The 27,332-nt window shown below is 34.0% G+C and overlaps 1 protein-coding gene across 2 annotated transcripts in view; it reads left to right on the forward strand.

Annotated features, from left to right (window-relative positions):
* The first annotated feature begins 2,425 nt into the window (after positions 1 to 2,425).
* The window catches only part of LOC129751638 (ADP-ribosylation factor 6), a 95,606-nt gene continuing 70,699 nt past the window's right edge, over positions 2,426 to 27,332 (forward strand). The window contains exon 1 of one of the 2 annotated variants that reach the window (XM_055747255.1): positions 2,426 to 3,258. The gene's annotated coding sequence lies outside the window, so the exon portion shown is untranslated. The remainder of the gene's footprint in view (positions 3,259 to 27,332) is intronic. The other variant, XM_055747254.1, reaches the window with a different exon arrangement.

Raw genomic sequence — 27,332 nt, forward strand, 5'->3', positions numbered from 1 at the left:
CAAAAATGACAAAAATGACAAAAATGACAAAAATGACAAAAATGACAAAAATGACAAAAATGACAAAAATGACAAAAATGACAAAAATGACAAAAATGACAAAAATGACAAAAATGACAAAAATGACAAAAATGACAAAAATGACAAAAATGACAAAAAATGACAAAAATGACAAAAATGACAAAAATGACAAAAATGACAAAAATGACAAAAATGACGAAAATGACAAAAATGACAAAAATGACAAAAATGACAAAAATGACAAAAATGACAAAAATGACAAAAATGACAAAAATGACAAAAATGACAAAAATGACAAAAATGACAAAAATGACAAAAATGACAAAAATGACAAAAATGACAAAAATGACAAAAATGACAAAAATGACAAAAATGACAAAAATGACAAAAATGACAAAAATGACAAAAATGACAAAAATGACAAAAATGACAAAAATGACAAAAATGACAAAAATGACAAAAATGACAAAAATGACAAAAATGACAAAAATGACAAAAATGACAAAAATGACAAAAATGACAAAAATGACAAAAATGACAAAAAATGACAAAAAATGACAAAAATGACAAAAATGACAAAAATGACAAAAATGACAAAAATGACAAAAATGACAAAAATGACAAAAATGACAAAAATGACAAAAATGACAAAAATGACAAAAATGACAAAAATGACAAAAATGACAAAAATGACAAAAATGACAAAAACGACAAAAATGACAAAAATGACAAAAATGACAAAAATGATAAAAATGACAAAAATGCCAAAAATGAAAAAAATGACAAAAATGACAAAAATGACAAAAATGACAAAAATGACAAAAATGACAAAAATGACAAAAATGACAAAAATGACAAAAATGACAAAAATGACAAAAATGACAAAAATGACAAAAATGACAAAAATGACAAAAATGACAAAAATGACAAAAATGACAAAAATGACAAAAATGACAAAAATGACAAAAATGACAAAAATGACAAAAATGACAAAAATGACAAAAATGACAAAAATGACAAAAATGACAAAAATGACAAAAATGACAAAAATGACAAAAATGACAAAAATGACAAAAATGACAAAAATGACAAAAATGACAAAAATGACAAAAATGACAAAAATGACAAAAATGACAAAAATGACAAAAATGACAAAAATGACAAAAATGACAAAAATGACAAAAATGACAAAAATGACAAAAATGACAAAAATGACAAAAATGACAAAAATGACAAAAATGACAAAAATGACAAAAATGACAAAAATGACAAAAATGACAAAAATGACAAAAATGACAAAAATGACAAAAATGACAAAAATGACAAAAATGACAAAAATGACAAAAATGACAAAAATGACAAAAATGACAAAAATGACAAAAATGACAAAAATGACGAAAATGACAAAAATGACAAAAATGACAAAAATGACAAAAATGACAAAAATGACAAAAATGACAAAAATGACAAAAATGACAAAAATGACAAAAATGACAAAAATGACAAAAATGACAAAAATGACAAAAATGACAAAAATGACAAAAATGACAAAAATGACAAAAATGACAAAAATGACAAAAATGACAAAAATGACAAAAATGACAAAAATGACAAAAATGACAAAAATGACAAAAATGACAAAAATGACAAAAATGACAAAAATGACAAAAATGACAAAAATGACAAAAATGACAAAAATGACAAAAATGACAAAAATGACAAAAATGACAAAAATGACAAAAATGACAAAAATGACAAAAATGACTGAAATGACTAAAATGACAAAAATGACAAAAAATGACAAAAAATGACAAAAATGACAAAAATGACAAAAATGACAAAAATGACAAAAATGACAAAAATGACAAAAATGACAAAAATGACAAAAACGACAAAAATGACAAAAATGATAAAAATGACAAAAATGCCAAAAATGACAAAAATGACAAAAATGACAAAAATGACAAAAATGACAAAAATGACAAAAATGACAAAAATGACAAAAATGACAAAAATGACAAAAATGACAAAAATGACAAAAATGACAAAAATGACAAAAATGACAAAAACGACAAAAATGATAAAAATAACAGAAAATATTAAAAGTTACAAAAATGTTAAAAAGTATAAAAATGATTTAGATTAATTGATCTGCATTGTTTTTTGTTATATCTGCAGGGTGATTGAAGAATTTTCAGAACGGGTAGTATATTCCCTTCGAACCTTTCTAAACGTCATCCAATACGGAGTCACTAACGTCAAAAAATTTGAAATTCGAACCGCTTCGCGAGAGAGAAACGAGAGAGCTAGCGCGAGAACTCTCTGCATTGACAACCAACACCAATAAACCCGCCCATATCCGATGCAAGCAAAGGGGCCTTTCCGCTCAGCCATTGGTGGACAGGCTCGAATCGAATACAGTTCCATTTCGGTCGTCAGACGGTCCGTCCGTGCGTGTGCTTGCGGTGCGAGTACCAGGAGCAGCAGAGTGTATTGAAAAAAAAGTACAGAAGCAGGAAAATAATGAAGAAGTGAACCGTTTCTGTGCATCGAGCGAGTGTCGTTGGCTGTTGTACCAATTACTGGGCTTGTGACCATTTCCGGAAGTGCGCGAGTTGTTTGCTAACTAGTCGGCTGGAACCGTCGCATACCAGGAGACAGTTTTCCGAGTGTGGCATTTTCCTGTAATGTAATGAACGTCTGAGTTTTTTTTCTTCGTTTTTGGCTGGTGGGTTACACGAAAATTCAATTCCTTTTCGCGAGAGAGAGCTGACACCCATCATCATTTTCATCATCGTCGTCGTCGTTTGTGGATTCGTCATCCGTTTGAGTAAAAGAGAAGCAGTTCGAAAAGGCTTGACAGCTTCCTTGGGTCTATTAAAGCGAGAAGAGGATAGCAGATTTACAGTAGTGTTGGTGTTGATGAGCAGTGGGAAAAGAAAAGTGAAAAATTAACCAATAAAAAAATCTGGAGAAAGTGTTGCCTTGTCGAGTCTGTTGTCTGTGTGTTTAGGGGAAAATCATTAAATTGTTGATTTGCAAGTTTTGTGCAAAAATAAGGGTGAATCGTTTTGAGGATTGATTGTATCGATCGGATATCACCTCAGGAATAGCTGCTGACCCTCACTATTGGATTAATTCAGCGCTGAGTTGGCGAGGAAGCTCCTAGCAACACAGGATTTGCTAGCCGTTCCGGATTTCTCCACTTGCTGGGATTTTTGTTGTCTCTTGAAAGTGGTAAGTTTCCGAAGTCTTCTGATATGAATGAAATTGGCAACTGATAACGTTGGCATTTCGATTATATAATGTGAGCTGCCAAGCATCTGACGGGTGGCGGTGGAGAAAATTGCCTGGCCAAACTTGTTTCAGATTTCTGATTTTCGAACCTGCTCAATCATTCGCAAGCTTTCCAGGGCGCTTGGCTGTCAAAGCAATATGGATGACCTAGTTGCCAAATGTTTTGCGAATGAAATACCTACTATTTTTCCTGGAACTTTAAGTTTTGAATTTTGTTAAAAAAAAGCTCAGCAAGTAGACCAAGTAGGCCTTTTTCTATGCAAATTTTCCATCAAAACAATCGAGTTTCAATTTGAATTATTTATTTGTCAGTTTTTCAGAAATACCGTAAATGCTTACCGAACGAGTAGAAAACATTTTTAATGTAGCATGTATCTTAACAAACGTTTATCGAAAATTTGTAATTTTTTTTACCGAGTATTTCGCAATTTTTACTGAAATTTTGGTAACTTTGTAATTTTTACCGAAATTTCGGTCATTTTCACCGAGCGTTCGTTAAGTACCGCGAAGAAATCGAAGCCGAATAACACCGATATTCGGCATTCTATATCTCAGAATACTCTGGATCAAATTCTTCAAATTTAGTAGCTTTGAATTACCGAAGGTGTGTTTTTCAGTATTTTTTTCATTTATCGATTGATTTACGCAGTGATCGATCGTGTCTTTGATCGCGAATAAAAAAAACATTCCAAATTCACTATATTTTAGGTATTTTATTCACTGAGAAACTTTGTTTTCCATCACTAATAAAATGAAGTGATTTAAAACACGTTAACTCTATGCCGAAAATGCGCTGAAACATGCATTATACCAAAGATGATATGATTGCAAAAACATTACTGGAATAAAGACTCAAGCTAAGTAACTTTATGAGATTTTCATCCAATTGGATAATTCATCCTTGAAACAACTAAAAAAAAGTGCCGTTGGATAGTGAGAATTGAACTCACAACAGCTTTTTCTTCATCTTGCCAATCCGACAGCTTTACCAGTGTACTACCTGAGCCAGATGGTAAACGAGGATGTTTGTCATAGGCTTAGTAATGTCTTATGAGAAGAAAGGAAATTAGAAACGAGAAACTGTTTCTTTCGTTTGTTTCCTTGTGATGGGATAGGGAGGGACATGAATACGTTTTTATACCCAATGCGGTTGCGCTGGGAGGTTAATGCTGATGGTCTCAAATCGAATCATCGCCGCAGGCGTTCACATCTTATGCCAATAGCGTTGAAATATTGGGAACTCATGATTGGAGTGAAGGCTGAATTTTGGGTCAAGCAATAACCATTTGTGAGGATGACTGAACTTGGAGAAAATTCTCTTATTAAAAAAAAATATTCAAAAAAACATATACTGGGAGCTATTGTATTGGTTTGAGGACATGAACAATTAACAGTCTGAATGTCAAACCTCGCTATAATACTATGAAAAAACACAGATTGATCCTTATCACTTTTTGTTACTGGTAACAGTCAGGCATTAAATTCCTTCGAAATAAATCAACATGAACAAGTATGTGGCATTCTCTGTGCATTTACTGCGATATAAATTTTTTTTTTTTTACAGTTTACATACATTGAACATGAGATCAGACGATCGGGACGATCGCGAGAGCTCAAGTTTAAAGTCACTCGCTCAGCGTATATCCAACCAACCGAAGTATTTCGGAGAGAATTGACCATGATACACAACAACACACATCATCATCTCCGGATTTGCTCCGGTCAATTTCGAGCTTCAGAGTGAGATCGAACCAAACTGCATTTTAATCCGCCTGTCATCACATGACAATGTTTGGTGCTTCTGATGATGATGATGCCTACGATGATAGTTGACCATTCATTCATTTTGCGTTTACATTCATTTACTGCACGTTGCACATAACAATACTGGTGCCGAGTATCTTCCTACATATGCGCCATACCGTTCAAGACTCGGGTACTGGGAAATTGTTTTTGATTGACAACGTGTGGTGTGGTATGGAAAATGCTAAACCAGGACGTCACCAGAAGTGTTATATACTAAGACTATTCAACACCGTTCTATTCTCTGACTTGTTTAAATATCAGTCAGTAGCAGCAGCAGAAAGATCGTCTTGAATAAATAACGGTGGTTGGCGTAAACGGGACCATCACTGATAAGAGGCGCGACGGACACAGAAACCGAACTGAGAACGACATCCAGCATTATTGGCAGCTGACTGAACTCGATGTGTGACCGACTACTTTTCTGCCATTCTCGCAGCGTTTTATTTGTGAAATCACTACTGTTTTTGTTCTGATTTTCTGTGTGGGTGGATGAAATATTCCATGAGCTGGATGATCGAAAAGCTGCAAAGGAAATTTAATGTATGGCATGAAAAAAACCCAGAGTTTTAAAATCCCAAAGATACTTAAAAAATAAGAAATTTAGTGAGCAAATATTTACAAATTTCTTTCATTATCTTACTAGAGCCCACAAAACGAGGTCGGTATTTTACAGAATCTTATAGACAAAAAGTTCTGTTGACCGCTACCTTTGAAAATTTGTCAATTTTTTATGTTTAAAGGTACCGTTTACAATTTATAGAAATTGTATGAATACTCACTAACACCTCAACTTCGAACTACCATTACTCTGTACTCTGAGGGCTATTATCACACTAAAGCATGGATCACTACAAATCTGGACGCATTAAAACGGGTCTATCTCGGAGCTATGTAAACGAAATAAAAATGTTTTGTACTTGAAATGTAGGGTTTTTATTGCACTTTAAAGGAAAAATAACAAAAAAAATATTCCGATCTTGTTTTGATGAATTTTCGAACTTTTCGTTGAGTATCACTCATTATAGTTTGAACACACTATTCGCCTAAGTCGCGAATGCCATAAAGATGGTAAAACGACTATAATCGAAACAAAAAAAAAACACTATTCGCTGACCTCAGCGGCCATTTTGTTCCACAATCTCTTCATCTCTGTTGCATCCCGAGTCGTCCTACCATTCTTCTTCATCTTCTGCTTGACAATTGCCCAAAATTTTTCGAAAGGGCGGAATTGAGGGCAGTTGGGTGGGTTGATGTCCTTTTCGACAAAATCCACCCGTTGGCCCAATACCACTGTAGAACCTCCTAGCTGTAGTGGCAGCTTGCCAAATCTGGCGAAAACTTAACTAGTCCTTTGTGAGATCTAATGTACGAAAAAAAAAGTTTTTCAAGCATTCCTCCTTGTAAATTTCGGAGTCCATGGTCTTGTTTTTCACAAAAACCGGAATTTTTCGTCCGCAGCTGCAAATACCTTGCCAGATCAAACACTTTCTTGCAAACTTATCAGCAAAAACGAATTTGAAGTTGCCGGGGGCATCACCATGACCAGTGCAGTGCACCACTGCAGTGGCTTTACATAATTTTTGGCCAGAAAGCTGCCCAAAATCCATCTTCACGTACGTTTCGTCATCCATGAGGATGCATCCGTCGAACTTCGTTGGAATCTTCTTGTATAACTTGCGGGCACGTCCTTTGGCTACTAAATTCTGCTTCAATGTCCGGTTTGGTTACTTACTGGTCCGATAGGATCGTATTCCTTCGCGTAGACGAATTCTGCTGACGGTGCACCGGTCGGCGTTGAATTTCTTGGCAATGTCATAGTCCGACTACCCTGTGTTTTCCTTGATCGTTCTCAACACCTTCAAATGCAGTTTCTCATCTTTAATTCCATCCTTAATTAACGATTTCGCGATTTTTGAACCCGACCACGTCGGGTTTTTGACGTGGTTGTTCAAAATTTATTTTCATCTCGCGGCTTCCATCACGTGTAACTTTTTCGAAACAAAACGAATCGTAATGAAATTTTCAGCACTGGTAGAAGAAACATTCCTCTACAAAGTGCTGCCAAAACATTCCAGATCCGACAACTAGGAGCACTATGGTAAAATAAATAGTGCGTCCAGATTTGTAGTGATCCATGCTTTATTATCTGACAAAATTCGACGTTTATAAAATATGTGTTGCTTGAGATGCTGATGTTCTATGAAATATAGCTTTGTCCTTGTTTCATCTTAACTGTAGTATCCAGAAACAGGAACAGATTCTAATCCTTTAAAGTGTCCGTTGAAATGAACTAACTTCAGGAGATCTGCACTTGATGGTAGTTGACACTAGAATGTTTACTATACTTTCTTGTTCTAGGTTGGCATGATTAGTTGTAAAAATAAAGAACAAAGAAACATATTTGAATGTATTCTTGTTCCGATAATACAGTACCTATTTTCAAAATTTAGCTATGATATGCTTTTTCGTATTTTAGTTTCGTATTTTAGTTTTTGTGCTTCTGGATTCGAAATACCTTCTATCAGACAGAAGCAATTATATTCCAGTAATAAGTATTATTTTTTTTAAATTTGGTTAGTCAAAATTATTTGCGATCGGTAAAGTATAATGGTATAATTTTTTTCTCAATCAAAGGGCAGCTTTGTCCTTAATGCTTCGTGAAAATGAATCAGCTGACTACTGTTTTCAATACGTTTTCTGCATATTTCCAAAATTGAGAATCGCGTACGCGTACCCTTTGAAGCAGTTTTATTTTTTGTGTTCGCACCTCAAAGTTCGTGACTTTGGATTGGCCGTCTCAGTGGCCTGAATCGAAAACTTTTAGGCTCAAATTAAGATGAAGCTTGCGAAGAATTGATCCTGCAATTTGAAGCAGCTTGTCTGCCGGATTCACAAAATTTGGAGGTCGTTTGGAATATTTTAGAGATTCAATGAAATTAGCCCACCGTATTTTCATAACGATATTTTAATGTATGTGTATGTAAAGTATGCTTAAAATTTGCAAAAATCATTATTTATTTGAAAAAAGTAATTTATGGAAAATTGCTGTTATTTCTTTAGATTTGCAGATTCTAACAAATTTTTTAATCTCAATCAGTCACAAACTTCTTCTGGCACCCAATTAACAAGGTTTGGAAGAAATTTACAAAATCGCATTGAAATGAATTAAAAGTTTCTAAAATAATTTTTCATCTTTAATGGGCCATATCTTTTATAATACTCAAAATTATGACTTCAAACCTGTTCAGTTGTGTTATTCGAATTAATTTGTTGATATTCACTGAATCAATAACTGCTATTCTCGTTTAAAAAAAGTCATGCCTTGAAGGGTTGAAATATGAACGTAATGAGTTTTTTTTCGGATCATACAAATAAAAAATGTGTTGATTTTGCAGAACATTCTAATATTTCCAATTCACAATACATTTTTCATTATATATACATATACATATTATTGAACTTCACTTATATAAACAAAAAAAATCTTCGCGAAATTGGTATTTGGGTTGCCTCCATAGTGATGGTCTGGCCATCCTCAAAATTCCAAATTCTGTAAAAATAGCAGAATATTTAAATAACGAAAACACAACCAAATTTTCACTACTCACGAAAAATCAGCTTCTTCATCACCTAGAATTTTTCTTTTTGATAGCATCAACTGTTTGATTCTCGCCATATCGAATACTGTATTCTTTCACATAGATTTCACGTGAATAGGTTATTCCGAACTATGTTAAAAACACATAGAATGCACCAAATCCCTTTGTACTTGGCGGCAAACGAAATTTTCACGTAAATCAAACGTGTTTTTGTTTTGACAACAAACGGCTATGTGAATTTCATGTACGCATCAAGTAAATTTGTATTAGCTTCTAAGTGATTCATCTGGAAATGCCAAAATTTATTAAATGAGCACCTAAGTGAAAATTCACGTGAATTTAACGTTTCCTTTTCGGCTGAGTGTACGCTCTTGTGTAACAGACTGTACATGCAATAAATTTATCAAATTAACCAGTTCTTATAAAATGTGATTCATATGCTTTCGGCTATCATGAGCTCTACAATATTATCTACAATGGTATTTTAACACATAAAATAACCGCTAAAATTAACCCTGAACTGGATCTGGTAACGCGCGGCGGTGTTCTGGGTTCGATTCTTGGTATCGGCATCAGATTGCTTGGTTTTATCAGGTTTTTCCCGGATATTTAATACAAAATTTGGAAATAGTCCTACCCGGATTTTTCCCGGACTTATTTTTGGCAAATCAAAGAAGAAAAAAATAAATTGTGTTGTAATGTTTCTTATTTATGCCCGCAAAACGAAATTTTTTGAGCAAGTTTTATATAAATAATCATGAAAGGTTACCCTTATTGGTCTGGCCCGAATATGTGTTGAAAAAATTCTGGCAACCTTACGCATACTACCAAGTAATCTCTGTAAACTGAAGATTTCGCTTGAACTTTCCACCTAACTTTAATTTTAATCAGTTAGCTTCCCGCAGCTATTTAAAACTTGTAACACAGAGTACAGTCATATCCGGGAAAATAAATCAATCATAACCAGTAAAAACTTGGAATTTTAAAATAAAATTTTCTACAACAACCTGGAAGTTAACATGTTTTGTGTGACATTTTTGGGTAAATTCTTCACGCATACGGATACGAGAGTCTACGCAAAACTTTCACATGACTATATGCTTTTTCTTCCATCAAAATGTTTATTCTGAAGATTTCAGTGAAGTACTCTAGTAACCAACTCAAGGGGGCTTTCCCCTGGTCAATTAAAAAAAAACTTCCCCTTCGAGTAATACAATCAAATTAGTGCTTCACTTTTCTTGTAAAAGTATATTTTGTTCATCAAAAGGACATAATTCAAATCAAAACACGCATTGAAAGCCCCTTCATTATGTAACCCTTACTTTTGTGTTTAACTCAGCTTAAATCAAAATCAGCTGATTTTCGAGAGTGGATTGTCAAAAAAAAAAAAAATAAATAAAAAAAACCGGTCTGGCATTTTTGCATAGAAACACGAACAATTTTGTATAAGAGCAAAGTAACTTGTTGATTGTGTTTTTATTCGGATATTGATGATGAAAGCCAAAAAGACGAAAAGCCAAAAGTTACATTTAACACTCTTGCGTAGAATAGCATTACAGTCTTTATGACATGAGGTAATTTATGCTATATATAGGCATTGGATTTTTGCAAAATTTGAGTAACATACATGAACTTACTTTGAAGTTCTCTTAAAACATGCCTCAAAAATCCAGCACCCTTGTATACTGGTTGATTCATCTTGGATATTTATAAAGATTTAACAAAATATAACATCAACATCCTCTATTGACATGCAGACTCCACAAACCACAGTAGTAACATAATACTTCGACGGAACCATATTGCAAGAACGTCTCTTCCAATAACAATTGCGAATACGGCCGACATGCGACAAACTGATTTTATATTCCTTGTTTATTGATATAACATATTTAAAAAAAAAGTTTGTCCCTTAGACTTCAGATAAATTAATAGTGAATCAAATAAAAAACACAAAAATATTGAAAATTGAATTGGAATTCTGTGGAAGACTACTATACGCCGATGGGTAGTTTTGACTTATTCTGCTAAGCAACTTCCCGAAAGTGAAGCGATCCTACGTCGATGCCGTCTTCAACTCCTTTGCAAGGCAATCGTAATCCAGGCGAACCCATCGCAAACCGCATGTCAAGTGTTCATGTCTTCGCGTGCACAAGCCTAGAGTCAGCTACAGATAGCAGCAACTCTCCGATTACTGAAAGACCTCTGACCAAACTTTTAATACTTGCCACAAATAACTGGTATTGTGAAAACACGAGCGATCCTCAGCTTAACTCAGATTCTCATCAATCTTGCATGTCCCGTCTCTATTGGTAAAGAAGACCTCGAATCGGTGAGAGCAGAGATCAGATCAAAAGCCATTACGAGAAGACGGTTTAACTTGAGTCGTTAGAGGAGAGATCAGACTTTGAGTCGTCAAGTGGAGAGGGCATATTTTGCATAGTCAAAGTGGGTAGCTTAATGAGCATAATTCCATGAATTCACTCGGTCCATGGCAACCGTTCCCCAATTTCTCGGATATCCCACATTCACCAGATCACGCTCTTCTCCACCTCGCCGTTGAGTTGTTTTGCAAGACATTCGTCCGGCATTCTCGCAACATGTCCCGCCCAGCGTATCCGGTCTGCCTTCACTACCTTCTGGATGCTGGGTTCGCCGTAGAGTCGCGCGAGCTCTTGATTCATCCATCACCTCCACACTACGTTCTCCTGCTCGTCGCCAAAGATGGTTCTTAACACATACTCCGAGCGTACGCAGGTCCTACTCGAGCAGTATCCATGACTCGGGCCCATAGAGAACAATCGGTCTAATGGGCGTCATGTACAGGTTACACCCCGTGCGAGGGCTAAGTCTACTCGATCGCAGTTGCTTGAACGTTGGGAGTGTAAGTGGTTATATCATGAGTCGACTTATTGCACCAAGAACCCAGAGAAGACAAAAGGGAGTGCTGCGGTCTCTCTGAGTGCCTTGTTTAGTGTAAAAAGGAACTCCTTGAATATCTACAAATTTTTTGCGTTTTGTCTTCAGATCGGCAACATTGAGATGTAGTTTAACTTCCTGTGGATCAGAGTGGAAATGAGTGTCTGTACGTCCGACGATTGCACATGTACGGCTAAGAGAACTCCCAATAAACCCACTAGAGAGTGCCGACAGATCCTCGCAAAATATGCGCGGAAGAAATTGTACATCTGGATGCCAGATACCAGTAATTAGAAGAGGTTGGCACAACATGTGTCAAAAGTTAGAGGTGTTTGAGGTGTCAGGCTCGAGATACGTTACGGGGGGTCAAGATCCCGATTCGTGTGTGAGGAATGGGACGATTAAATTGCATTTTAGGACTTCCAGGACCCGATTAGCTAAAACGAAAAGTTCCGAAAAGTGCGGACCTGAACTTTAAGCGAAGAGATGTTAGACCTTGAGTCGTTAGAAAAGAGGTCGAACCTCGAGTCATGAAGAGGTGAGGTCGTTGCTGAGGGAGTGGATTCGTTAACAGATATGCCGTGAAGCTCACAAGCACGAGTACAATCTGACTAAAGGATAGTTTATCCACTGATCACACTGACATGAAACTTAGAACAAAAATTCTACCATTTTCTGTCTAATTTTTTTGTCAGATTTTTGTAGGTTCGGAATACCAACGGCAGGTGGCGAACCTGAAAAATTTGACAAAAAATGCCCTGTAGGAAAATGTAATGTAGGAAAAACTAGCCCGATTTTATCGTAGAATTGTCTGTTTTTTTGGCATGTCCTAACCGGGATAGCATTTCTTCAAATCGATCGATGCGCACTCTGGAATCGATATTTCGTACTGTTGGAAAAATTATTCAAGAAACGAAACCGAGTTTACAGTCAGTATTATCAGTGGTTTATCGACACTTTTAGGTATGAACCAAGATAAGATGCTCCAGGTGAAGTTTAGGGAGTAGGAGGTATACGTGAAGTAAATCATGGGCCCGTAGACCCAGAGTAGCAAACTTGGGAGACGTGGTTGCTCTACCGCACCTAGGAATGCAGTCCTTAAACGAGGATCTACCACATGGGCAAGTATTTCGCACGAGCCTTTATGAAACAAAGTGGCCAAATTTTAATTTTCGAAGTATTGTGGTCATCCGAGACTTTGCTTGTTTTTCTAGTCTAGCTACCCGAATCCAATCCGGATCACTAATAGAGGAATAATAATAGCTACAAAGCGGAGTTCATATATTAGCTTTACCGGCTGTGCTCTTCCATTGGAAAATATCTTTGACATTTTTGTTTCAAATTGTTGACCAAGGTTATCAAGATACTATTACCGTTTTTGTTTATGCCTAGCGTTGCACTGGTGCGCCACTAGGTGCTGTCAAACTGTTTGTTTATTCGGACAGTGTTGCACTGGTTTTGACCTGGTGTTGCACTGTCATCGGGCGGTAGTGCCCCGAAAATTTTGTTAGTGTTGCGAGAATGGGATGAATAAACCCAAGAGGCTTAAAATCCCAAATAAAACAACAAAACAAACAAGTGTTGCGAGATCGCGTGTGAGTGAGTGAGGTAGCAATACACTGGCGACGATTTGTGTTTGTTTTTATCGGGTACGGTGGAACACTGAGCGAAGGGAGAAAACGAATACGGTACATGTTTTCTCACTTTTACAGTAAGAAGGCAAAGAGAGCGCAGTTAAGTGGGGTGATGCTCGTTTTCTTTACGAACAAGCAGTGTATTAGCCTCATGTGAATAAAAATTCAAGCTTAGTTCTCAGCTATTTTATGGATTAAAGCAGTGGTTTACAAACGAGCCCCCTGGCTCGATATTTTAGAGCTCAGCGTCATCCTTGTAATGTACTTGAACAGGCCGCATTCGAAGATATTAAATATTGAACAAACCTATATTCGAAGAGTTCGAATATGTCTATGTGGCAGTGCTACCAACTGTATGAAAACAACGTAAACAAGTTAAAAAGGTGCGTGACGTCAATACACAGCCTCTTTAGTCTTTTGGGTTTTATCTCTCTAAGTGAAACGTTGGTTTTTATTAAATATCCGAAGTACTTTTCAGTGGCGACGCGGACGAAAGTGAATACGGTGCGAAAATTTTTTATAGTTGGTGAAATTCGTGTTTTGATGATCTGCCGACAATTTGTCTTGGGGCAGTTTATTTCACAAGCGAAAGAATAAATAATACCCGCAATTTGGGGTCAACGGCCATTTAGTAAAGACAAGTGAGTTCGTTAGTGGTAGCGCTTAAGAGGCGACATTTTGCAAGTGGCAAGAACACTAATTCCATTGGGAACTTCAGTTTTTTCCGGGAAATAGTGATTGGTCGAAATAAATAGTACATACATGTTTTTTTTTTCTCGGGGCAGTTAGCGTGGCAGGTTAATGATACCCACTGCTAGTGAAACGCCATTTTGTCAAAATAGTTGGTCGCTTGGGTGGCACGGTAGCAATTTTGAGAAAAGTGTTTGCGCTTAAAAAGCGACACAGTAAAAAAAAGCGTAAAGTTTAGTGCGCAAATCGCTTAAAAAGTAGCGGTTTAGTTTGAAATTGCGGCTTACCAAGGAAAATCCGGCGGTTGAGGATCGAGGACGACTAGCAAAGCAGCGGTGTCTCAAGGAAATTTTCTTAGAGATACAAAAGATAGCACTGGGGTCCCAACCAATCTCTGCTCACAGGGAGTAGATTAAGCTGGTTTCAAAACCCGAACTTAGGCAAAATGTTGCGTTCAGGGTATCAGGTGAAGAGGAGAAAGGAGGCGTTGAGCAAGGCGAGGATCAAGAACATCCAAGAGGAACAAAGCGAAGTTGGCCAGATTCGGACGAAAAACCATTTATTGGGTTTCCTGAAAATCTACATCCTATGTCTAGAGAAGTTCATCCAAATATTTTGCCAAGTGCTTCAAAGCAGCATGTACAAACGAATACTAGAAGAATAAGTGATAAAAATGATTTGCGAAGATCGAGTAGATTAAAAAAGAAAAGATTGGATCCGGATTACAGTTATTCAAAGTGAAATTTTAATGAAATCAATTTAATATTTATAAAATTTTAATATGTAATTCATTACCATTCTTAATTTCAAGAGGGAAGGTGTTGTAATGTACTTGAACAGGCCGCATTCGAAGATATTAAATATTGAACAAACCTATATTCGAAGAGTTCGAATATGTCTATGTGGCAGTGCTACCAACAGTATGAAAACAAAGTAAACAAGATAAAAAGGTGCGTTCGTCAATACACACTGTGTATTGACCTTTGTATTACACAGCCTCTTTTGGGTTTTATCTCTCTAAGTGAAACGTTGGTTTTTATTAAATATCCGAAGTACTTTTCAATCCTAAGGGTATTTTTGGTATATTTGTTCTAAAATGCAACAGAAATTGAAAGCTCTGAGCCTTTCTGTCGCGGCTCTCAACTCAACGCCCCCTAGGAGGGCGGTAGGGATCACTTTGAAGACCACTGGTTTATAGGTACACAAACGCAACTAAGCAACCAACATGGCTGATTTTTAAATTTGGCAGTTCGCATTACCTTTTTTTTCGGATCACTTTGTTGTTGACAGAAAAACAGGAACGATGATTTTTAAGCAAAGAAATGTAATTTTCGTTGGTCCAGCTTGGACGTTTCGTTTTTTTTACTGACCTACAGTCAGTTAAAGCCTTCCCATTTGTCCTCTTCTGATTTATTAAAATTGGATTTCATTCCAAATGACAACACTTTCCGTTTACAAGGTGCATTTCTTGATGTACAATTAGTTGCCCGATATCCATTTCGTTGTTTCCTCGCAATGCAATGCAGTGAATGTTTCTGCAACTAATCAGTATTTTGTTTTGTTTTTTTCTCGGAACCATCACTCTTAGCAGCAGTAGCTAACGACCCACTGATGGGTCGGTTCGGGTAAATGTCTCTATTGTTTTCGTCGTTTGCAGCAGACGACTTTTACGTCCGGTCTTCATTAACACAAACGAAAACACCTAAATCAGCTCGTATGCTGTGTTTCCGCCGTTCGGAATTTCTCAGCTGCTTCCGAGATTCATTCGAGGTGATCTTTTGTTCTCGCCTCGCAAACGCCCCCGAATCCTCACGGGATCCGAGAGAGAGAGAGCCACCCGCCTCAAAATCTTCCGGCGAGCTACGAACGGATGGGTGGAAGATCATCTTTCTTTCTCAGACGTTCCGCGAAAGTTTTTCTTTAACATTTTTTTTCGGTTTCTTTTCCTCTTTCGGTGTCAGATGCAAGAAAGAAAGAAAAAGAGACGCCGAGAGCTCGTTGTTGTTTTGTTTGAATAATCTATGTGCGTGCTCGGCTGTTGTATACAACATAAAATGCTGGAATCCGAAATGGAAAGTTGTAAACACAGCGAAAAATCCGTCGTCCCAGTTTTGTTGTTGCTGCTGCTGGCTGCTGGGGGCTTCTCCGGGGTTAATGTTACTGACTATTTATGCTGGTTGGGCTGCCGTTGCTGCTTTTTTTTTTCTTTTTTGAGTCGTTGAGTCGATGCAAGTTGATATCAGGCTGCCTCTGGCGTTGTGAACTCTGCGATAGATAGCACACATGACGGCGGCGCTTGGCTCAAAACGTGCCATTTCCTTTGGAAACACTTTTTCGAGGGGTATAATAAATGAGGATGATTTTAAAATATTTTGTTTGTTTTAATGGAGATATTTTTTTTAACCACGAAAACGAATTTGGGACGGATGAAAACACAAACAAATCTAAATAGTGTAGCTCTGTTTTCAAAATTTTTAATAGGCAATGTGTTTCAGGACATAAATATTTAACCACATTAGCTTTTTATAGACAAATCATACTTGATTTCAATCAATTTGGACATCGCTTTTTTTGTGTTTCTTTAATCACTCTATAATGATTGCTTCCGCTAAAAAAATTAAATAAGAATTTTGGTAAAAGTTTAATAACAAACATTTAATGACTAAAATGTTGTGGCCCCCTTTCTTACATCACAACTAGGCTCTAAGAAATCATATATATTTTTTTTCTTATTTTAAGACCTTCGAACAAAAGCATTAACCAACGATTCATCTTACCGCTTGCAGAGCGTGCCAATTATTATTGTTGCTTTACTTTCAACAAGGAACGAATTTGCAGTGCTCTTCTTCGGCTTGGAAGGCTGATTAAAGCTGCGGCTTAACACCGCGCGGTGGAATTAGCTGTGCTAATTTTTGCGCAAATGCACTAGTGTTTATCATTATTTTCTTTATTATGTATCTCATTGTGTCGGGCCGGTTGATTGGATGGTACTTGCTTGACGATCGCATTCCAACTAAAGACGACCGAAATTTTTATTTCAAGCCAAGCTTATATAACACTGGCAAACAGATAATCCTAATTTTAAAGTTATTTTGGATTAGGAAGGCTTGAATTCCTAGTCCAAATATCGTCTGGAGACACTTTCCGCCAGAAAGATTGGCTCGTGGCGTGGCTTTTTTCCCCATCATAGACATAATTTGTATCGTGGGCGACAGGGAATTGAGACAGCGGCATTTTGTAAACTTACCTTGTTGCATGTTATGAATGGTACTGTTCTGGCCGCTTGCAACTGTATTTAGGATTCACCATGCTGGGTTTAAGTGAGAAACGGAAACCTCAGCTGAATTGGACAAAACGTGACAAAGTTGCAGTTGGATTTGGTAAACAAACTGGGTCCATCTGTGTTTGTTATTTTGTACAAGTTTATTTTCAGCTTACAGCATTGAGAGGTAATTCTTAGTTTGTATTTAGATTTCCACAGACTGTAGCTAAGTTTTTTGTTGAAACGGATTTGGAATGAAAAATATTGAACTAAACCGAACGGATTGCATCATACACAGGGCTGGTAGCGGTTTGACAATGAAAAAGTAGGGACTTTAGTGACCAAAATTTGAAAAAAAAAGTGACCAAATAGTGACTTTGAGGACCGAAAAAAGTGACCAAATTGTGACTATGTAGAACGAAAAAAGTAACTTTGAAGTACAAAAAATGTGACCAAATCAGGCCCGTGCGAAAGGGAGTTTCGAAATTCAAATTTAGATAAAAATAATAACAATACCAAAATAAAAAATTAAAAAAGAAAGAGTTTTCTTACACTGTTTTTCACTCATGTTCAACACATATACTAAAAAAATGACTGATAAATAAAATTTTGGAAACATATTACAATGAATGTTTCAAATTTTCAAGTCAAGATAGTAAGAAATAAATTAGTTTCAAAAGAATTTCTTAGCAAATTTAAAATTGAAAAAATCTGAATTCTTAAAAAAATGTCCAATCTTGTACAAAACTTACCATGAATAAATGTTAGGCAAATGATAACACTGGGTGACAGCCAAAAAATAGTCTGGGGTTTAGATTAGGATTTAGACTAATTTTTGTGTCCTGAGTTAGAATATCACATTGATTTTGCTGTATCAGGTCAACTTTTTGAGATACAGTATTCTAGTATCCTGACCTGATTGAACAAAACCATGGTCATTTTCGAACTCAGGGCGTCAATATTAGTCTAATTCAGTTGGAAAACCCTGGACTATTTTCAAAAAATCTTTTTTTGTTACTCAGTGTAATAATTGTTAATTTTTAATCATCTAAATTTGGAATTCTTTTCCTCATTTTCAACTGGAAGTTTAGTGAGAAAATCCGCTGTAATTTTTTAATATGAACAAAAAATATTTAATCACGATTTAAAATGTGAATTACCGATTACTGAATAAGAAATGAATTTTGAACAGAATTTATCAATGTTCGATGGTTTAAGTAAATTTGATAAAAAGAAGAATATATTTATAATAGTGCCAGTTATATAAGCCAGACATAAAACCTTTAATAAAGTAAAATCCCCCAGCTATCAAAATTTCATTTTTGAAGCTTAAATAATAACTTCATGTTCAACTACACTGACAAAGAAATGTTAGAAAATGATAAAAGCTGATGAAAAATTAAAAAATAATGAGTTCATAACTTTTGTTATTAATATTGAAAGCACAAATCAAATACAAAGTTAGTTAACACTGCGTATTAAAATTTATTTTTAAAGTTGCTACTTAGAACAATTTTTCAAACGTTTTAGATTAATATAAAAATCATGATCGATTCAAAAAACATGATTTCATATAAAAAATATTAATAAAAAGTTTTTAAATTTTCAATCGCAGGTTTTTAAGCTTTAAATTACAAGCTCTGACTATTTTGTCTCTTTTGATTAAAATATTGGGTCCTGAAAGAACAGAAGATTGAAATCATGTTTTATTATTAAAAATTTGGAGTTAAAAGATTATGGTTGAAGAACACGAAAATTCAGAATTTAAAAACAAGGAAACAATTGTTAAAAAAATGTCTTAAAAATTTAAAAAGTTTGATTAAAAAAAAGTCCGGCAAGTTGATTAGAAAATTGAAAAAAAAACTGTAAAATGAAATTCGGTAAATTTATTTGAAACTTGAAAAAACAATATGGAAATAAAAAAGATTAGTTTTTAGAAACATTTCTGGAAATTTTTTTTCAATAAACATGTTTCAATATAACCATTCTGGTGCTTATTTTTTTAAATTATTGAGTTGGTAAATAGTGTCCTAAACTATAATTTTTGTCAAATTTGGCCGAACACATTTAGTTTTGGTGATAAAGAGTTTATTTCTAGTAAAATCAAACATTGATAGATAACTGATTATGGAAAAATGTTATTACAAGTATTTTTGACATCACAGCAGAAAGTGTAAAAAAAACTTGATTCTCTATTTAAAGCTCATCAATTCATTTAAAACTTTTATTTTTAAATAATATGTTTTTGATTTGAGTTTTTGTAAAAAAAAAAGTGCAGAAACTTCTCTAAAGATTTTTAATTATTTTCAAAAGTCATTTCAATATCAAAAGCTGATAGAAATATTGCATACATATTTAGATTCGGAGAACCCAAATAAGTTGAAATTACCGTTTAAATTCATTGCAACTAAGAAAAATGTAAATTTTGTGGCCTTGTGTAAATTTTTAAAACCCTTTTTTTTAATATTTAGAAGAACAAAAACACAAAATAAAATTGAGTATGAAATTGTTTTTTTAAAGAATATTTCATATCAACATAACATTTGTTATGACATAAAAGATTTTTTTTAATAAAAAAAAAATGGTTCGTTTCAATCTCAATCTTAGTTACACTTCTTAATAAAAACCTATTCTAAAGACAAGATAGGGTTTTTGTATATCGAGTCTTGAGTTCCAATACAAAAGGTTGATTGAACTAAAAATAAAAATCTACAATCAAAGTTAGTAATTCATGAACGTCAAATAATGTCGTAGATCGAGATGTCTCAAGCCAAGGGTGATTCATGCCAAAATTCCGCCGGAGGCGAAAAAAAATTCTGACTGACTGATCAAGTAATTTACCGTTACTACCGTCAATATTGACACGCGCAATTCAAATTACTCTTTCATTGGCTTATTTTCGGTGAATAAAGTGACTTTTGGTGATAAAAGTGACCATTTTTCGGAAAATAGTGACTTTAGTGACCAAATGATGAAAAAAGTGACTTTTTAGCGACTGACCCAAAAAAAGTGACCAAGTTACTAAAAAGTGACTCGCTACCAGCCCTGCATACAGTTTTGTAATAAGATGTTTCTTCATTCCAGATTCCAAAATTGAGTGAAAATGTCGAAGAACAGAATGTGGGCGTAATGTGATAAAAATTGTAAAGCCACCGTTTGTACCTACTTATGCAATATTTGTTTTTATCAGGTGCGCGGTGTGATTGTCCGAAACGCAGAATTAGAATTACCTCCCATATGGCACTGCAGATAATAAATCTCTCTAGTACCCGGTATCAGCTTCTGAAACAGGTCAAGGACTTTTCTTGAGATAGCAGAGCTTTGATGTAGAGATGAAAATTTTTAGGCCTGAGACAGCAGCCAAATACATTTTAAATGTTTATCGCATTCATGAAAATGCGCTAGATCTGGCATCAAGTGGCTGAATTAGAAATTTGAACGAATAATATACTAAGCTGGGAAGCTGATCCTAGTAACATTTTTTATTTGTTGTGGTTTTTTTTACAAAGTCCACATTCACAGGTTAGAACAACATAATTGAAATCGCTCAATTTTTTTTTTTTTTTTCAAAAAACAGACCCCGTTCGTTTTTTGCAACCTTTCGATTTTGGCACTTGTGCCATGACAATCTGTCTAGTGGTTTTTGAGATAGCGTGCAATACTGAAGTTCATTGACAAAATTTTTTGGGCAGGTTCGAAAGAAATCCAGAAAAGTCCCAGTGGGAGACCCGAAAACAGCTGGAAATCAACTATTCGACCAAAGTTTACATGGTAAATCGTTTTGAAAGTCCTAGAGGACCCAATAGTGAGCTAGAATTTGAATAAAAGTGATGATTATTGATTGCATAAAGTGAGAGGAATGTGAGTAGTTTTTTCAGACTCAATATGAAAACATAAATTAAGGAAGTGATTTAAAAAAGTTAAATTTTATGAACTGGTTCGTCTAGCTTACTAATATATATTTAGGTCTAGTTTCATTTTTACAATGTAGAAAAGAAGCCCATCGGTAAAATAAACAAAAACGCGTGATGCAAAACATTCATATTTCAGCACATGGAAACGAGATTTACCAGGTGTTTCTTTGATTTGCATTTTGTTGCATTTTTCCCCAGACACCTAACTGAATAATAAAAACAATTTTTTAAAAAAATTGAATGATTGTTCGAAAAATATTTTTACACCAACAGTGTTGGTATAGCATGAGGAAATCAGTAAAAAGATTGTAGGTAATATTATCAAGCCAATCCGTCATACTGGGTAAAGTTTTTTACGGCATCGAATAATGTTAAAATTTTTACATTTATTGCACGATTTTTTTTTATTTTATATAAAAATAAAAAAAAAATTAAAAACTAGCTTAAGATGCGAAAAATGATGTCATCTTCATTTTGTAATCATTAAAGATAACTTTATTACTATACATTAAATTGAAAATTGATTCAGTGTGGCGTTATGTAAATGTTGCATCTAACCCCGCTGTTGCATGATGCCCCGTTTGACGGTACATTAAATTGGATAAAAAATATCTTTTCGTTCAAAACATAGTGTAAAAATGAAAAAACGACAAAGATCGATAAAACCAAACAATTTCAACGAAGAATCGCTTCGGAAAGAATCTGAATGTTCTATCTTGAAACACTTATCATTTAGAACTTCCGTTTCGCAAACTGTTGGCAGTAGCAAAATCATCGGCAAAGAAATGAAATATTTGGAAAGGTTTGATGAATAATCTGAAGTATTGCAAACAAACATTTGTTGGTAAAATCTTTCTCTAAAATTAACTCAAATTTTTCCAGCTAAAATCAATTAAGTTTGTCGGTGAAAGTACTTAGTTTTGGGCGTTCACGGAGAAAAAAGTATGGTATTTCAAACAAGAATCCACTTATATTCAAATCATGTATCTGATTGCTTCTTGATCAACTATAGTTATCAAAATTTCAACAATACATATTATAGACAATCTGATTGATTTCGTACATTCAACATTATATATGATACATTTAACTATAGTTGTATGATTGATTTTGTGCATTCAACTATAAATATAATAGATTCAACTATAATGTACGATTGATGTCATACATTCAACAATAATTATAGTAGATTCACCTATAATAATATGATTGATTGGATTATAATTATGATAGATTCAACTATAATAATCTGATTGATTAATTTATAAATATGATAGTTTCAATTGTATTTATATGATTGATTCAAAGAGGTTTACTATAAATATTGTAAATTTAAATCCTGTTTGTATTGAGATGTTTTTATAGAAAAAATTTATGGCTATGTTTTAATTTTCTTTTAATTTATTATTTCAGAATTTTGCATCTAGTTCGTTTTAGCTGCCACGATGCTTAAAAACTGACGGGAAATCCCGATATCCATGTCCTGGTTCCTCCGTTCTTGTTCTTTTAGCATCTTGATGCATGGTTGCACAGAAAATTGTGCAGGGAACACGTACTGGTCTCACCCTTACGATGTTTTTTTTAATTTTTTCTGATGAACACGGATGAACACTGTAGTATTCAAGTAGCACACATTTAATGATAAAAATATAGTTTATTTTACTATATTTATAGTTCAATCCCTAGAATCAATTGTAGTTGAATCTATTATATTTACGGTTGAATAAATTATACTGCAGTTGAACCTGTCATATTTATAGTTAAATGTTAGAGGTCAACCAGAAATGTATAGTTGAATGCCTAAAATCAATTATACAATTGTAGTGGAATTTATCATATTTACAGTTGAATCAATTAGGTATACCACTACAATTGAATCTATCGTATTTATAGTTAAATGTGAGACGTCAACCAGTAATGTTTAGTTGAATCTATTATATTTATAGTTGAATGCCTAAAATCAACCATACTAATGAAGTTGAATCTATCATATTAAACATTGAATCATTACAGTTGATTCTATTACAATCATAGTTGATTACGTAAAGTCGATCATCAGTTTGTAGTTAAGTCTATTATATTTTATAGTTGGATGCGAAAAAATCAACTACGCTTAGATGATTGGTAGAACCTGCTGAAATAATTAAAACAATTGTGGTCTTTTTTCTCCGTGTTGAGTTTTATAATTGCTAATCGAATTTTCAAGGTGTTATTTTTTTAAAAATATTTGGCTTCTGCAATAATACTACCTTAAAAATTAAAAATTATAGAATAGGTAAGGTCTCGTATGCAGAAGAAAGTAAATATCTTCATTTTCAATTTTTTTCCGGGATTCCGAGAATTTCCGGAAAAGGATCGTCAGATTTCCCGATTCCCAGGAAAGCTAAAATGGCCGGGAAATGGACGCCAAACCAACCAAATGAAAGGTTTCTGGGAACAAGAAACACAATCTCACTGTAAAATTTTGAGAATCACCTACTTGAAAAAATCAGTAACGATGCCAAGTCCGTGTAGTCTATAAAGGAAAGGATAGTGCCGGAAAATTATTTTTTGATTATTTTTTCCAAATTCTAAAATTTATTCATTTTATCATGACGAAACTTTTTCTCAGAATTTTACAATCCATAGTCCATCTATCTTATAACTGGAATTATTATACTAGTCCAGAATTGATGATATTCGAATCTGCATCAGAAAAACATGTTATGCTGAAACAAAATTAAGAAAAAAATATCAGAAATCTGACAAACACTTTTAAATGATGGGAGTTATGTTGAAGAGTCCGACAAAAACATCGAATAAAGTTAGTGAAAAAAATCGAATGTTGATTGAACTTTGAAAGAGAGGTATGAATTTAGTTATTCATCCTAATGCGGTCAACTTATTTTCTGCTTTTTTCTACAAAAATCTTATGATCAAAAGTTCCTTTTAAATTTTTGAAGGTGAAGGAAAGTATTAGAGAAACATGAGGTATCAAATTTTTCGAAAAATTCATGATATTTCCGGCTTATGTTCTTTCTTTCTTCGATACCTCATGTTTCTCTAATACTTTCCAAAATTTAAATAGGACTGAAAATTCCGACTTGGAATTTAGAAACAATTACCAGAATTTATGAAAATATATTCAGGCATCTAGAACTCAGCGCATTGTAAAAAAAAATCCAAGTTATCCATAAAAACATGATTCAATATTCAATATACGAACCGAAATAAAATTTCCGATTGATTTACATGAATAATGTTACGGAACCTGTTTTCAGAACTTAAGAAGAAAAATATAAGATTATCAATCAGTAGCCAAGCTATAAAATAAAACTTGATTTCCTATTCCGAAAATAAAATAAATTGAAATTTAAATAGAAATAATGAATCCAAACTTGAAATTAAATTGATTTTTGGATCGGTTATTCAATGCAAATTTCATCACGCATGATTATGTTTCAAATTTGAGAATTCAGAAGCAAAATTTCAATAGTAAAATTTAAATTTTTTGTCTTGAAATTTAAAAAGTATTTAAAAAGTGCATGGCAATCATGACATCATATCAAAACTATAATTTTATCTCACGCAAATAATAAAAATAAAGCATTTCCCCTTATAATAAGCAAAAATGGTGTGAAAGACTGAAAAATAACAATTTTCGGTGAAGGTTAGGACAACTAAAGCTTAGTTATTTTAGAATTGGTACAGTTACGAATGCGTGTATCTAAAAAAACTTTTCGTTTGATCTAAATACTTTCTATGAAGGAAATGAAGATAATCTGCACACATTTTTCAGTCATGATATTGATCAGTTTTTCTAACTTATACTTCGTCTAATCTATATTTTAGGTGGCTACATCCTCCTTCTACAATTTCTGCTACTTATCGGTCCTATAACTATACATGATTATTTTTGAGCCACTTTTAAGCGTTTTTAAAGGAATTTCTGCGGTCAAAATCTGACAATAACAAAGTAAAACCATCATGAGATTGGACTTTAAGTATAATCGGTTAGTATAGATCGTAGGTTGCGAAGGGTATATACAAGATTACTCTTTTGAGGCATTTAAAAACAGCGAAAACCAAAGCTCTCGTTTTGAAAATTGTAGTATTTTTCCACAGGAGCAGAATGTTATAGGATTCAAACGCTGGATTTTTTTTTTGAAATAGGGTATTTCATAAGTTTGGTCGTTCATCAGAAATCATCTGTCCCATAGCCTCGGTACTGGTTATACAACTTACGAGCTCTGGAGCTAGCAAAAAATTTTTGTTTGAGTTTAAGTTTGAATGACTCATTACTAGGCAATACTTTCAGCTTATCGGAGAAATTTTTTTTCGAACAATTCAGCGATCTACGCTTAGTTTTTCGCTAATTAAAAATTAAAAATGCTGGTATGAGCCTTGACTTCCCTGCTGACCCTCAATCGTAGGTTCCGATCATGTGCTTCAATCCAATGCATGATTTGCACTTAGTGAACATTTTTGACAGTGTTTGCATTTTTTTTTTTTTTTTTTTTATTTGGTTGGATTTTAACTTCTTCAAGTCATTCATCCCTCACACAGTGTTTGCATACTTTTCCATCACTCACACACAGTAATTCTTTTCTTAGACACGAATGCCACAAGGTGATAAAGTGTCATAAATAAACCAAACAAAAAAAATACAGTAATTCTTTGAATAATCAACGGTTTTGTCAGCTATCAATTTGATAATGATGAGTTTTGAAGTAGACTGTGCAAAATATTTTTTTTTCTCTTGCATCGTAAATATAAAAAAACGCGTAAATTTCAAATTTTGAAAAAATAGGTAGGGTTGTACTTTTAACAGGCTGCAAAATGCTGTCAAAATTATGAATGTCAGATTTCTAGTATACGAGCAATTATCAAAAGAAAGTGTACCATTTCCAAAATTGATTTTTGTAATAAAGCTTAGTATTACAAAAATCATGTTTAATCAAAATTTTATAGGAATCTTGAATAGATTCAGCCTTTTTTTTGGTAACAATTTTTTTTATCTTTTCCATGTGTTTTCCAATGAAAATCCATTTTCACTTCCTATGACACCTTGTTGGAGACTCACTCACCCGGGGAAAAAATAGTTTTTTTTTCTACAATAATCCACCTATATTCAACTATATTTCTGATAACTTTCCAACCAACTATATAAAAAAACAAACAAAAAAAAAAAAACAACTGATTGATATTTTGCGTTTTACAACACATATAACAGATTCAACGACAGTTGTATGATTGAATTTATGCATTCAACTCTAAAAATGGAAGATTCAACCATAATCTTATGATTGAGGTTGTGCATTCAAAAATAAATATAGTAAACTTGCTGTCCCGGTAAACTTCGTTTTACCTTTAAATAAATAAATCGTATTTAATAAATGTTTCATTTCATCTACACGTCTTTAACTTCATCGTGCTCGCGAATTGATTTTTATGAAAATCGTAGCAAAATTATACGACTTTTGTGTCCCATTTAAAGTTGATATTGTATGGGGACCCCCTTTCCATAAAAAGTGAGATTCTTGAAACTACTATACAAACCATCTCTGAGCCGAAAAACCCTGGGATATCAAATTTTACTTCATTCCGACCGACCGTTTATACGTGATGGTTTTACAAAGAAAACGCCTCCATTTTTATATATAAGATTCAACTGTACTGGTATAGTTGATTTAACTGTAAATATAATAGATTTAACTATATTTCTACGATTGATTTTGGTCGTTCAACTATATATAGTAGATTTTACTTATGATTACTTTAGAAGTTATCATATCTTAAGATGGTTTTTCGGCAATGTTCTGCAAATCAATCATTTTCACTGAGTCATGCTTGACTACTTTCAGAGCCAAAATTTTTGGAATAATTTTATGGACGCTTTTCATTTTTTTTAAATTAATTTTTTCATGGATTTGTTTTATACACTCTTCGCAGCAATTTTATTTTGACTCGTCCATGTTTACCTCAGAAATTGGCTATAGCTGCCATCAGGATGTCCGTTTTTCGCACCTCTGGTCTCACGGTAAAGAAACCTTCTCCTGGGCCTCGGATTGTCTTGCACGTTTGGTTTCGGTAGCAGCCCGGGTCGACCGGTTATCGAACACCTTAATTAGTTTCCAGATCATCTTCAGCCAAAAGAACTTTTTTAATCTATTTTATTGTAATTTAAAACAAAAATTGACTCTCAATATTT

The sequence above is a fragment of the Uranotaenia lowii genome, chromosome 3 (genome assembly GCF_029784155.1).
Source record: "Uranotaenia lowii strain MFRU-FL chromosome 3, ASM2978415v1, whole genome shotgun sequence".
NCBI lineage: Eukaryota > Metazoa > Arthropoda > Insecta > Diptera > Culicidae > Uranotaenia > Uranotaenia lowii.